The sequence below is a fragment of the Heteronotia binoei genome, chromosome 5 (assembly GCF_032191835.1).
Source record: "Heteronotia binoei isolate CCM8104 ecotype False Entrance Well chromosome 5, APGP_CSIRO_Hbin_v1, whole genome shotgun sequence".
NCBI lineage: Eukaryota > Metazoa > Chordata > Lepidosauria > Squamata > Gekkonidae > Heteronotia > Heteronotia binoei.
The window spans coordinates 122,259,883-122,272,104 of NC_083227.1; positions in this window are offsets into that span (position 1 = coordinate 122,259,883).

Sequence of the window (12,222 nt, forward strand, 5' to 3'; positions counted from 1 at the left end):
AGAATGCACAATCTACAGATGCCAGCTCTCCAGCCCTGCCCCAAACTATGTGGGGAAAGCTGGCCAAGCACACCAACCATGCTGGTTCTGGGTCTCTCACCCAGAAGCCTGCTTCCCTGCCACAGAATGTGCAATCTACAGATGCCAGCTCTCCAGCCCTGCCCCAAACAACACAATTCTCAAACAACAAAAGCAATGGGCCACACCTAGCTCCACATCTGTATCTGACACAAAGCATGGCACGCTTAGACTTACCTTGAGCGATGGACGGTTGGCTGATCTAGGCGCTTTGATGTTACCCAGGGTGCACCACAAGAAGGTGAGCCAGAGTTGCACCCCAAATGAGGAAGATCCAATGAGGAAGATCACTGGGAGGGCCTCAGATTGTGTGAGAGGAAGGGAACCTGGGCCACGAAGGAGAGGGCCAGCCAGACTGCCTCCTTCGCGGCCCAGTAGTCCAAAGGACATGTTTCCTGCAACTCATTGGGCTCCAAAAGATAGTCCCTCACCATCGTAGCACCCGTCTCTGCTCTCAGAGGCCTACCACTCCCAGAGGGGTCAACAAGCCACTCGATGAGTGTCATCTCGGCATTCTTCTTGGCATGAGTCTGGTGGGAAACACTGCCTAGCTGGGGAGGTTGAGGATGAACAGCAGTGGAAGTGGAAGATGAGCTGCTTTCACCACCTTCCTCTTCAGCTACTGGCACCAGGCCCACCTTGACTCTGCTGCGCTTGACCTTCTGGGAGAGCTTGCCTTGCCAGCAATCGAGCTCGTTGGCCCGCTCGGCGATCTTGCCCTTAAGGTGAGGGTCTAACATGGTCGCCATCATGTAGACCTTCTCCTGGGTGAGAGGCTGGAAGCGGGCCTCAAGCCCTTCCTGCAGCCTAACAACCAGGGTGCGCACTGCTGGAAGAATGTCTGCAGTGTGTTCTTAACCATGAGGTGGAGAAGGTGGCCCATGCAAGGAAGGCATTTTAGGCCCTGATGCTGGACAGCCACCTTGATGTTGGAGCCACCTTCAGTCACCACGAAGCCCATGGCGATGTCCCTCCCTACCAAGCCCTCTAACTGCCATGAGAGGGTGGCTCTGAGAAAGTCTGCTGTGTGCGGCACATCAACTGCTTCAGCGTGCAGAAAGGCCCAGTGGTAGCTGGCCCAGTGGCCTTGGCCCTGCCTACTGCTAGTGCCACTCTCAGCCAGCAACTCACTGGGCTGACACCAATGTGCAGCCAGGGAGAGATGCCCTGCAAATGCATGTGTGGAGCTCCAGAGATCTGAGGTGAAATGAACAATCCCCCCAGCAGCATGTGACAAATGCTGCTTCACCACAGATCTGGTCACCCTGAAAATGGATGGTACAATGCTCCTGCTAATGGTGGTTCTAGCCAGGTACTCAAGCAACCCTAGCACCCCAGGATTCTCAACCACAGAAAATGGAAGCCCATGGGCAACCACCCTGGCAAGGTTCCAGCCAACCACCTCCTGCCGTACCTCAGTCCCCCTCTTGGCACATAGGTGCCACCTCCACCAAACATTTCAGGCAGAGATGCCTGGCATTCCTGTTCTGTCGTGGAACTCTCCTGGAGAACTCTGGAGGTAGTCACGGTGGGACGTACCTCCTGGCTGGGTGGTGTTGGCCGCTTGGGCACCCCAGCACCAGCCTGCTTCTCCCCCTTAAGAAGCACCACCAGGTGGTGCTTCCGCAAGTGGTTCTGCATCCCCCCCCCACAGTCAGGTGGGAAGGGTCCCACCCATGACTTATCTGGGCCCTGCACAGATGGCACTGTGCATACCATGGATCCTTCATAAGCCAGAAGTGCTTCCAGACTTCAGAGGTGTATGGATGCCCAAGCTGACCAGCAGCTTCGATATCCAGAGCCACCTCCTGTGAGGTGCTGGGGGCAGACACATCATGTCTTGGGGTGGCAGGAGGGGCTGGCCACCGGGGGGAAGTGGGCGAAGATGGAGGCACCTCATGTGTCTCCATCTCTTCCCCCTCCACCCTATGCGGCCTCCCCTCCTGGCCATCCTCTGAAGGACTGCTGGTGCCCAAAGGAACAAAAGAAGGGGACTGGTCCTCCTCAACCAGCTTCTCCTCCAGTTCCTGCATGACACTCTGCTTTTTCCTTGGGGTAGTCATTTTGGACAGAAAACTGTCCCCAAAGCTCAGCTCCAAGGAGGACTGCTCTTGCTGCCCCTCCTCCAGCTGCTGAGCCCAAGCGAGATCAGCTGGAGGAGAGACTGCCTGAGCAGCAGACCCCTGCTCAGTGCTAGCACCTAATGACACCTCTGCTGGGGCGTCCCAGCAGCAGCCTCGACGAAGAGCCCAAGACAGGCCTTCTTCATCACACTCTAGCCAGAGGTTGGAGTGCTGGAAGGTGGCTGTGGAGTGGCCTTACGCACAGGTGGGGGGGAAAACTTGGTCCTCCCCCTCCCCTCCAGTCTTCTCCCTGGCCTTGCCCCCCAGGGCCCCTCTTCTGCTGCCTGTCACTCATGTCACCCTTGGCCAGTGTCTCACCTGAACTGAGAGAGAAGTTTTTTATACTGTACCAATGGGTGGCCTGTCTTCTTTTTAAAAACCCTCCCACCAAAACTTGTTGTTGTTGGTCCCTAACCTGTCCTTTTTTGGGTTGAGGGTAGTAGTAGTCTGGTAAAGTTTAGGAGACTAGGGTGTCTGTTGTGGGGGAGGAAAGTAAAGGAGATTGTGAGCTGCTCGGAGACTCTTCGGAGTGGAGGGCGAAATATAAATCCAATATCTTCTTCTTCTACAGTTTTTAAAAGGCTATCTTGCGATGAAGGCAATCCTTGTTATATCCTAGTTAAACTTCTCCTAACTAGATCCTGGGACAAACTAGATTTCCTTGCAAACTAGAAATCAGGTGTCCTCTACGATTAGAGACAAGCTGTGGTTTACCCTATGGAAATCTAAGGATGCACTGGCTTTCAGTGGCTGAAAGCAAGATGCACTGCAACCCTAGTCTCTTTAAAAGGGAGACTGATGTGGCCTAGTCAGTCATGTTACCTCTTTGAAGAAACCTTACCTGCAGTATTTTCAAATTGCCCCTCTCTGGCCTACTTGAGCTTTATATAAACTGAAGCCCTAAACGGGATTATTTTTTTAAAAAAAATTAAAAACACAATCCCTAATAACACCCTTATTTGTGGGGCAGCCTATTTACTGGCCCTAGCCAAACCGAAAACACCCTCAGATCCCAAAAATAATTCTATAAAAACAGGAGAGTGATCCAACCTACCCAGCCCACCCACGCACCAACTTCTTCACATCAAGTGGGGGAATTTAAAAAACCCAAAACTTAACAGTTAAAGTCTTAACTTTTAACAAAAAAACGTAGACCAAACCAACCTCCCCCACTCAAGAATCAAAACAAAGGAAAAGGGACAACAGGACAGGAAGCAACACCAACACTAACAAATGCAACTGAGAAATCCAACAGATCTAACTATAAAAAACTGAACTTTTAACAATAAAAGTTAGACCAAACTGACTCTGCCCCCCCCACCCCCCAAGAAACAGAACTAGGAGGAAAAAGGAACAACACAACAGCAACCCAGATAATTCTTTGAAAACACTAAAAAAACCTTGACTTCTAACAATAAAAATTAAGCCAAACTCACCCACCCAAGAAACAGAACCAGGAGGAAAAAGGAACAGCACAACAGCAACCCAACACTAACACAGCAGCAACAAATCAGATAATTCTTTTAAAACACTAAAAAACTTGACTTTTAACAATAAAAATTAAGCCAAACTGACCCTCCCCCCACCCCTGGCCAAGAAACAGAACCAGGAGGAAAAAGGAACAGCACAACAGCAACCCAACACCAACACAGCAGCAACAAATCAAATAATCCTTTTAAAACACTAAAAAACTTGACTTTTAATGATACAACTTAACCAACCCCTCCCCCAAAAAAACTTCACCCCAAGAAATCCAAGCCACCCAAATCAGGAAAAGTAAAAGGACACTTCTCTTTTAAAAGTCCTCTTACTAAAGTAAGATATAGGCAACCCCCCTCCTTCCCCCACCCCAAGCCACCCCCAGCAGAACCCCCTAACCCCAAATATGCCATCCACCCAAATCTGGATAAGTAAAGGAACTCTTAAAAAGTCCTTTTACTTTTATCCTAACTAAAATAAAAACAAGAACCCCAAGTCTTCCCTTAGATGTCTTCTGCAGGCAGGCCAGGCAACGCTGAGAGAGAGCAGCAGCAGCAGCTGAAGCAAAGGGACAGCGCAGCACAATCTCTCTCTCTCGAAGCAGTCTAGCACAGCAGCAATAGAGTCCAGTCAGGCAAACTCTTTAAAAAGGTTCTCTGGCCCTACACAGAGCAGTTTCAAAAAATACCACTGCTCTGTGATTGGCCAGAGAACACTGTTTACTTGGATACCCAAGTAAACAAAAGACCAACAATGTTGCTGGTGGCTGGGGAATTAGCCCAGCCATCAGCTATACAACAGCCCTGCAAAGAATGCACTTGCAATGCATTTTGCAAATGCATGCTTTGGATTGGCTGCTGGGGCTCCTCCCCCTCCCTCCCTGATCCCAGGGAGTCTATGGGAGAGGCGGGAAAAGGCTTCCAAAGGCGGGAAAGGAGGCAAGCAGCTTCTCTGAGGCTGTAAAACCTCCTTTCCCGCCTTTTTAATTGACTTCCGAATACTTTCGAATACTGATTCAGTGATATTCAGCAGAGCCATATATGGCTCCTGTTTAAAGGTAGGAAATTGGATTCGGAAGTATATGGTGCCATATACTTCCAAATCAGGGGGTATTCCGGGATTTATTCGGTTTGGCTGAACTGAATGCACATCCCTAGTGGTCACTGAACAGAACCCTGAACCAAACTGAATGGGCCCCCCCTTAACTAAACCAGCTAGGGCCAGATTAATAATTAGGCCAAGTAGGCACTGGCTTATGGCCCCCACACCTTTAGGGGCCCCAGGCTGGCTCCCCCCATTTTTCCTCCTGCTTGCAGTCCTCCCAGCCTGAATGTGCAGCCAGCAACTGAGCCACTCCTTGCCTGACTTGCCTGGTGTGGCTGCTGCTGGTGACATTGCCAAGTTTGCTTCTCTCTGCCTCTCCCCCACAGCTTTGTCAAAGGGGCTTTTGAGAAGGAGCCTGCAAGCCTCAGCAGGGGCCGCAGGCAGCAGAGTGGATGCTCCAACTCTGAGATAATTTGTGAGGGGCTCCCCGAGATTTTGACTGCATAGGGACCTCCATAGGGTTTCATCTGGCGCTGGAACCAGCTGCCAGCCATTTAACCCTCCAGTTTTGCTTTCTGCCACTTCAAAGGGGGGGGGGAGGAGCAAAACTAAAGGGTTAAATAGTTGTCAGTTATTTAACCCTTTGGTTTTGCTCCCTGTTGCTTCTTGGGGGAGAGAAGGGGAGCAAAACTGAAAGGTTAAATGGCTGACAGCAAGCCTTGTAATGGCAAGCCTTGTAACACTCAGCAGTTAGGTTTTAATGGCTGGCGCTGAACAGCCTAACCAAATCAGTCAGAAGCCCCTGCACCTTGTGTCTATTCTGGAGGTACCCAGTCAACTGAGAATGTTCACTTTGGCGAGATGGCAAGTCCTTCCCTCTGCAGTTTTAGAGGAGAGAGATAAAAAAGACTCCCATGAAGGAGAGAATCTGTTCATGTGGCACCAAAGAGGTGGAATCAGTTCAGCATGCACTCTTTCCCCTCTGTCAGCATTCTTCCATCTGAAGCGGGCAAGGCAGTTGGCCCCTTTCCTCGAGCGCCGGGACCTCGCAACGGTGATCCACGCAACGGTCACCTCAAGACTAGACTACTGTAATGCCCTCTACTTGGGGCTACCTCTGTGCCGGACTCGGAAGCTGCAGCTAGTGCAGAACGCGGTGGCCAGGCTGTTGTTGGGACTTCCAAAACGGGAGCATATACAGCCGGGGCTACGTGAACTGCACTGGCTGCCGATTATATACCGAGTCCAGTACAAAGTGTTGGTCGTTACCTTTAAAGCCTTATATGGCCGAGGACCCACCTACCTGAGGGACCGTCTTTCCCCATACGAACCCCAGAGAGCACTGAGGTCAGTCGGGAAAAATCTGATGACCATCCCCGGGCCGAAGGAGATTAAACATCAGAGCACCAGAGTACGGGCATTCTCGAGTGCGGCTCCTACTCTGTGGAACCGACTCCCCGAGGAGGTGCGGGCCCTGCGGAACCTTGAGCAGTTCCGCAGGGCCTGCAAGACTGTCCTTTTTAAACTGGCACATCCGGACTGTTAGGAAGATCAAGAATTAAGGAGCCGCCAATGCGGTCTGAAGATTCACACCGCAGAATAATTATATCATTGAACTGGTTTTTAATGTTAGTAGTTTCATTGTTGATGTTTTATATTGTTGGATTTAAATGTTTTTATAATATCACTGTATGTTTTGTAATATGCTGTTAGCCGCCCTGAGCCCGCTAAGGTGGGGAGGGCGGGATAGAAATAAAAATTTATTATTATTATTATATTATGTTTAATAATTATCCAGGATGTTCTGATGTTGATATTTCAAAGCTTTTAATGGCTGTTAACCAACAGGTTATCATCAACTATGCTATTTTTTTTCCAGCAGCTTGTAGAATTTGTTGTGAAATTTTATGTACAGTTTTTGAATTTTAGAAATTTCTACTGATGCCAATAAGACAGATCAATTTTATTTTTAAGTGACTTTTCTATATAGCCTTCACTTTTGACTTGTACTGGCCATCAGCTAAATAAATAAATTGTTTGATTGATAGCTGGTAGCCAGAAGTCCTATAAATTTCCAGGGAATATGTCTTGCCTGAAAAATGACCCACATTCAGCCTGAATTTTGGCTCATGAGTTGGTTTGTACCCATCTCTCTTTACAAGCTTTGCCCTTGATTCTGATCTGGAAACTCCAGCTGGTGCAGAACATGACAGCTCGCCTGCTGACTGTGACATCTATGTGGGCACACATTCAGCTGGTTGCACTGGCTACCAATTGAGTACTGGATGTTATTAACCTTTAAAGCCCTGAGCAGCCTGGGACCATATATCTAAGGGACAGTCTCTCCCCATATATCCCCCGGAGAGCCTTGCATTCTGTTGATCAACATCTACTGGCTTTCCCTGGCCCCAGCATAGTGGAACATGCTCCCACTTGAGACCCTGTGGAACTTATTAGAGTTCTGCAGGAGCTGTAAAATGGAACTGTACCACCAGGTCTTTGTTTGAGGCAATGGACATCCAATTATTTGGCCCTCCTGTAGAAAGTAGAGTTGTCAGTCTCCAGTTGGGGGCAGGGGATCTTCCAGTTTGAAGGCCCTCCCTCTGCTTCAGGGTCATCAGAAAGTGGGGGGCAGAAGGAAATGTCTGCTGGGCATTCCATTATACTCTATGGAGACTGATTCCCATAGGGTATAATGGAAAATCAATTTGTGGGTATCTGGGGCTTGGGGGGCTGTTTTTGAGGTAGAGGCACCAACTTTTCAGCATAGCACCTGGTGCCTCTCCTCAAAACATGCCCCCCCCCAAGTTTCAAAAAGATTGGACCAGGGGGTCCAATGTTATGAGCCCCAAAAGAAGGTGCCCCTATTTTTCATTATTTTCAAATGGAGGGAAGGCATTTAAAAGGCATGTGGTCCTTTTAAATGTGATTGCCAAAACTCCCTTCAGAGTTCAATCATGCTTGTCACACCCTTGCTCCTGGCTCCGCCCCCAAAGTTCTCTGATATTTCTTGTCAGACCTGGCAACCTGCTTAGGTATGCTCTGAAAGTGTGCCACACAGGTTGAACTGAAGTCTGTGCCTGCAATCCAGTTTGTGACCATATTATCAAATCTCACTCTGAATTTTAAGTCTTGGTTGAAAATTCACACATGAGGTTTGAGAATGAAGCCTCTGTGGTAGGTAGGCAAATGCATCACATTGATTCTGTTACTTTGCCAAAAGGTTGGGGGGGGGGAGTCTAATTAGGACTCCAAGCAGGCAGCACAGAAATCTAAAGTATTGACACTTCTTTTGTTGTTAGAGAAACTGTCTTCATACCAGAGTTGCAGAACAGACCAGAGCTGCAATAAATGTGGCATTTTGTCATTCTGCTCTCACAGTCTAGTGTCTTCAAGCTATGTAAACACCATAAGCACCAGCTGAGCAGTGATCAATGCCACTTTGAATAAATACTTAGGAAGCTTTTGATAAAAAGGGCCTCTTATGACAGCCTTTCTACCTTGACCAGAGATATAAATAAGCAAACCAAACAAGAGAGTGTACAAGAATCACAACTTAACAAGAGCAGATATGTTCTCATTCTCTTCTACTGAACATAGATATAGGGATCTGTGTGAAAAATAATTCTGCTCTGGAGAGAATGTGTTACTTTTTAAAACAATTGTTTGACACCTTAACATCAGGTTAAATAGTGTTTTCCCACTTAGTTCTTGATTAGATTAAGATTAGACTTGAACACATGGGTTCTATTTATATTAATTATTTTCAGGATCATGTCTGAGAGCTTGTCTGTTTTGTGTGTATACAGATATAGAGAGATAAAGATATATAGACAGAACAGTACATTAGTATAGAGCATGCTCCACTCCTACTAGGAGCATTTACACATACAACTCCAGTATCTTTTTATTGAATCCAAAAGTTCTAACACAGTGGTATTCACCCCACAGCTCACAGCCACATTTATTATGAATCAAAAGGGCCACATGATTACAGTGTGCCATGTGCCCTACCCCACCAAATACACACATACAATAATATAAGATAAAGCTATTAAAAATAAATATATAACTTTAGCCTTTTAAATTAGCACAGCATGGAAAGTTGCTTTTCTCCACAGCAGTTGAACCTTGAATCTGTTTGGGAGCACAGTTCAAAGTGTTGGTTCACATGAACAGAGCCATTACCAGGTTTTGCTGGACCCCAGCAGAGATTGCTGCTACCATGCCAATGGTGTACCCCCTACTACACCTGCTAGCATTTTCCTCCCCCACAGTCCACCCACACAAGCTTCCCTTGCCCACTTGCTAGTTTGTCATCCCTTCCAGTGCTCTCATGAACTTCCCAGCAGTGCTGACCTTTATGTACATCAACCAGAAGTGTTGATGTCGTTCATCTCCCACACACTCTTCTCCCAGCAGCACTGGGCACTGTGTGCTGCTGGCAGAGTGGGTGGTAGGAGGGCTCACAAGCAAGCATTTAGGCAGCAGGGGGATATCTAGGCCTTAGAGTCTGCTACTTCTCAAGTATATTGATGCCAGCCATGCTCATGGAGAAATGTGGACTATTATACCTACCATTAATCTTAACCATAGTTATTGGGAACATGGAAAGGAGTTCACTGTCATGTGTTTGCAATCTCATTCTGCTCCATCTTCATACTTGGTATAAATTAGCAGTTATAACTTTTAGGAATCTAAGAGGAGAAAAAAAAGCAACAGGAAGCCCTGAAAGCTGCTCTTTCTGAGTTGTGAAAAAGCTGGAGGAGGCTACTGAGAACAACAGAAGGAAATAAAGGACAAGAAAGAACCCTGGCTGATATATAGGACAACAATTTCAATACTGGGCATTTTTGGTAAGCAAATAAGCCTCCTGTCAAAAAGAGCAAAAGCACCTTAAAGATTAACACAATTGGTGGCAGGATATGAGCTTTCATAAGTCACTGCTCACTTCTTCAGATATCTTAAGAAGTAAGCAGTGACTCATGAAAGATTATACCCTGCCACAAATTTTGTTAGTCTCTAAGGTAATTTCTTGTACAAGGCTGAGCATGCTACTTATTTAAAAGTCTAGAACTTGAGAATGGAATAAGTATATTTAATTTCCAGGTGCTTTCCTCCTGTAATACCATTTTGTTCATGGTTATGACAGCAAACTTTTATTCATATTTATTTATTTCATTTTTACCTCATCTTTCTTCCCAAGGGGGAGCCAAAGCAGCTTATATTGGTTTTTTTCCTTCCATTTTATGCTTGCAATAACCCCATGAAGTAAATTAAGCTGAGAGACAGTGACTGACCCAAGGTCACCCAGAAAGCTTCAGTGGCAGAGCAGGGATTTGAACCTGAGTCTTCCAGAACCTTGTCTGACACTTAATATGCATGCTTAGTCCAATAACAGCTGAGACATTTAGATGTTTATCAAAGTCTTTTGACTACAGTAGAACTATATATGCAAGAGTTTAGAAACTATTTATTTAGAAACTACCATTAAAGCACAATTGTCCCTACCCAGCTGTATATGTACACTGCAACCCATTTGCACTTATACATCACTGTCAAATAAGCTGCAACCATATCAGTCATCTATTTTTCAGGAACAGGGACATGTGGGGAGAATAATTTTGCTTTTCTCCTCCTGGACTAGTGACAGGTACAACTGACATATTTGACAGAACTGATTGACACATGTTTAGTCCAAGTTTCTGAATCAGCTAGGAAGCTTTTTTAGATATGATCACCTTTCAACTAGAGATATGTGCATGGAAAGCTTCTTCCATAACCTGTATTGAATTCTGAACAAACTTCTTCGGGTCTGCAGTCCCCATTAATGGAGTCCTCCTGCCAAATTTGGACAGCTAGGTGAAAGGCTATAGTTTTATCAGCAATTAAATTTACATGGAAGGCTGGCAGCATTACAAAGAATGTCCATAGCAGCATTTAGTAAAGCACAGAAATAGAGGGAGGTGTTTGGCAGTCCAAAAATAGCAGGCAAAAGCATCTAACAGATCAAGAAAGTCACAGATAGCAACAAAGGAGAGAGAGCTGGCATTTTGATCCTCCAGAGAGGCACAGTGGGCACAAGGGGCATTTTTCATCCCAAGAAAGGCAGTAGAATAGGCACAGAGACTTGTGTTATTTGGAGCTGGATGTGAGCATTTGGCAGAAAACAACACTGGAGTAACAGTGCCTGGTGTGCACAAATGAGTATGATTTTCACATCTAGACATGTTACTATGGATGTACGAGCACCTAAGAAATGAAGCATTTGAAACCTAAGAAGCATTAGACACCTAAGAAATTAAGCATTTGTGTGCACAGCATATTGCCTCCCCAGTCGTAATAATGAGACAGAAACAGGTTTGGACTAAAGGGCCACTTTATTCAACTTAACACAATGGCAAGGGCAAAACAGTGGGACAGGTCAAGCCAGGGGTCGTTACCAGACCACCTCCTTGACCTGGATCTGGGCAAACCCCTGTGCCCTGGGTGTGAGCCAACCTAATGTCTCAGACCCAGCCAGCAAGGCCACGAGATCGCAGTTCACCTGAGCTCCACCCCCAAACTGTACAGCCTGGGATGTGGACAACTCTCCATGTGACAGGATCCCTAGGCTCCCTGGATCTTGCCTTGGGCCGTACAGCTTAACGGTCGCTCCAGGGAGGCCATTCACCACAACGGTGCGGTGCCACGGGAGCTCACCAATACCCCACAAAACAGATGTCCAACAGTAAACAGCCAGTGATCACCCTATTTAAAGGCACCGCCCAAGCCAATTGCCAGCACCCATCGCTAACAGTGCAGGGTAGGCAAAACACCCCCAACCGACCAATATGTTGGGGGTGAAAAATTCCTTCCCAACCCCTTTAAACTAGGCGACCAGTCTTTGCCTGTACTGCTTGGAGGGTATGCGGGTGGGCAGGCTGAGAGCGGCTTTCAAACTGCACAGCTGGGGGTGGGGCTGGCCTTTTAAGGCCGCACCTCGCCCCCCATGCACCCAGATGTTGGGTGAGTCCACTGCCTCCCATCCTTCTGGGGAAGCAATGGACGGCCCCCAGCCTTAGTGGCCAATCGGCCGCTCGGCTGGGTGGGGGCCGAATTGCCTCCCAAGTCGTAATAATGAGACAGACACAAGTTTGGACTAAAGGGCCACTTTATTCAACTTAACACAATGGCAAGGGCAAAACAGTGGGACAGGTCAAGCCAGGGGTCATTACCAGACCACTTCCTTGACCTGGATCTGGGCAAGCCCCTGTGCCCTGGGTGTGAGCCAACCTAATGTCTCAGACCTGGCCAGCAAGGCCACATGATCACCGCTCACCTGAGCTCCACCCTCCCCCAAACCATACAACCTGGGATGTGGACAACTCTCCATGTGATGGGATCCCTAGGCTCCCTGGATCCAGCCTTGGACCCTACAGCTTAACAGTCGCTCCAGGGAGGCCATTCACCACAATGGTGCTCACCAATACCCCACAAAACAGGTGCCCAACAGTAA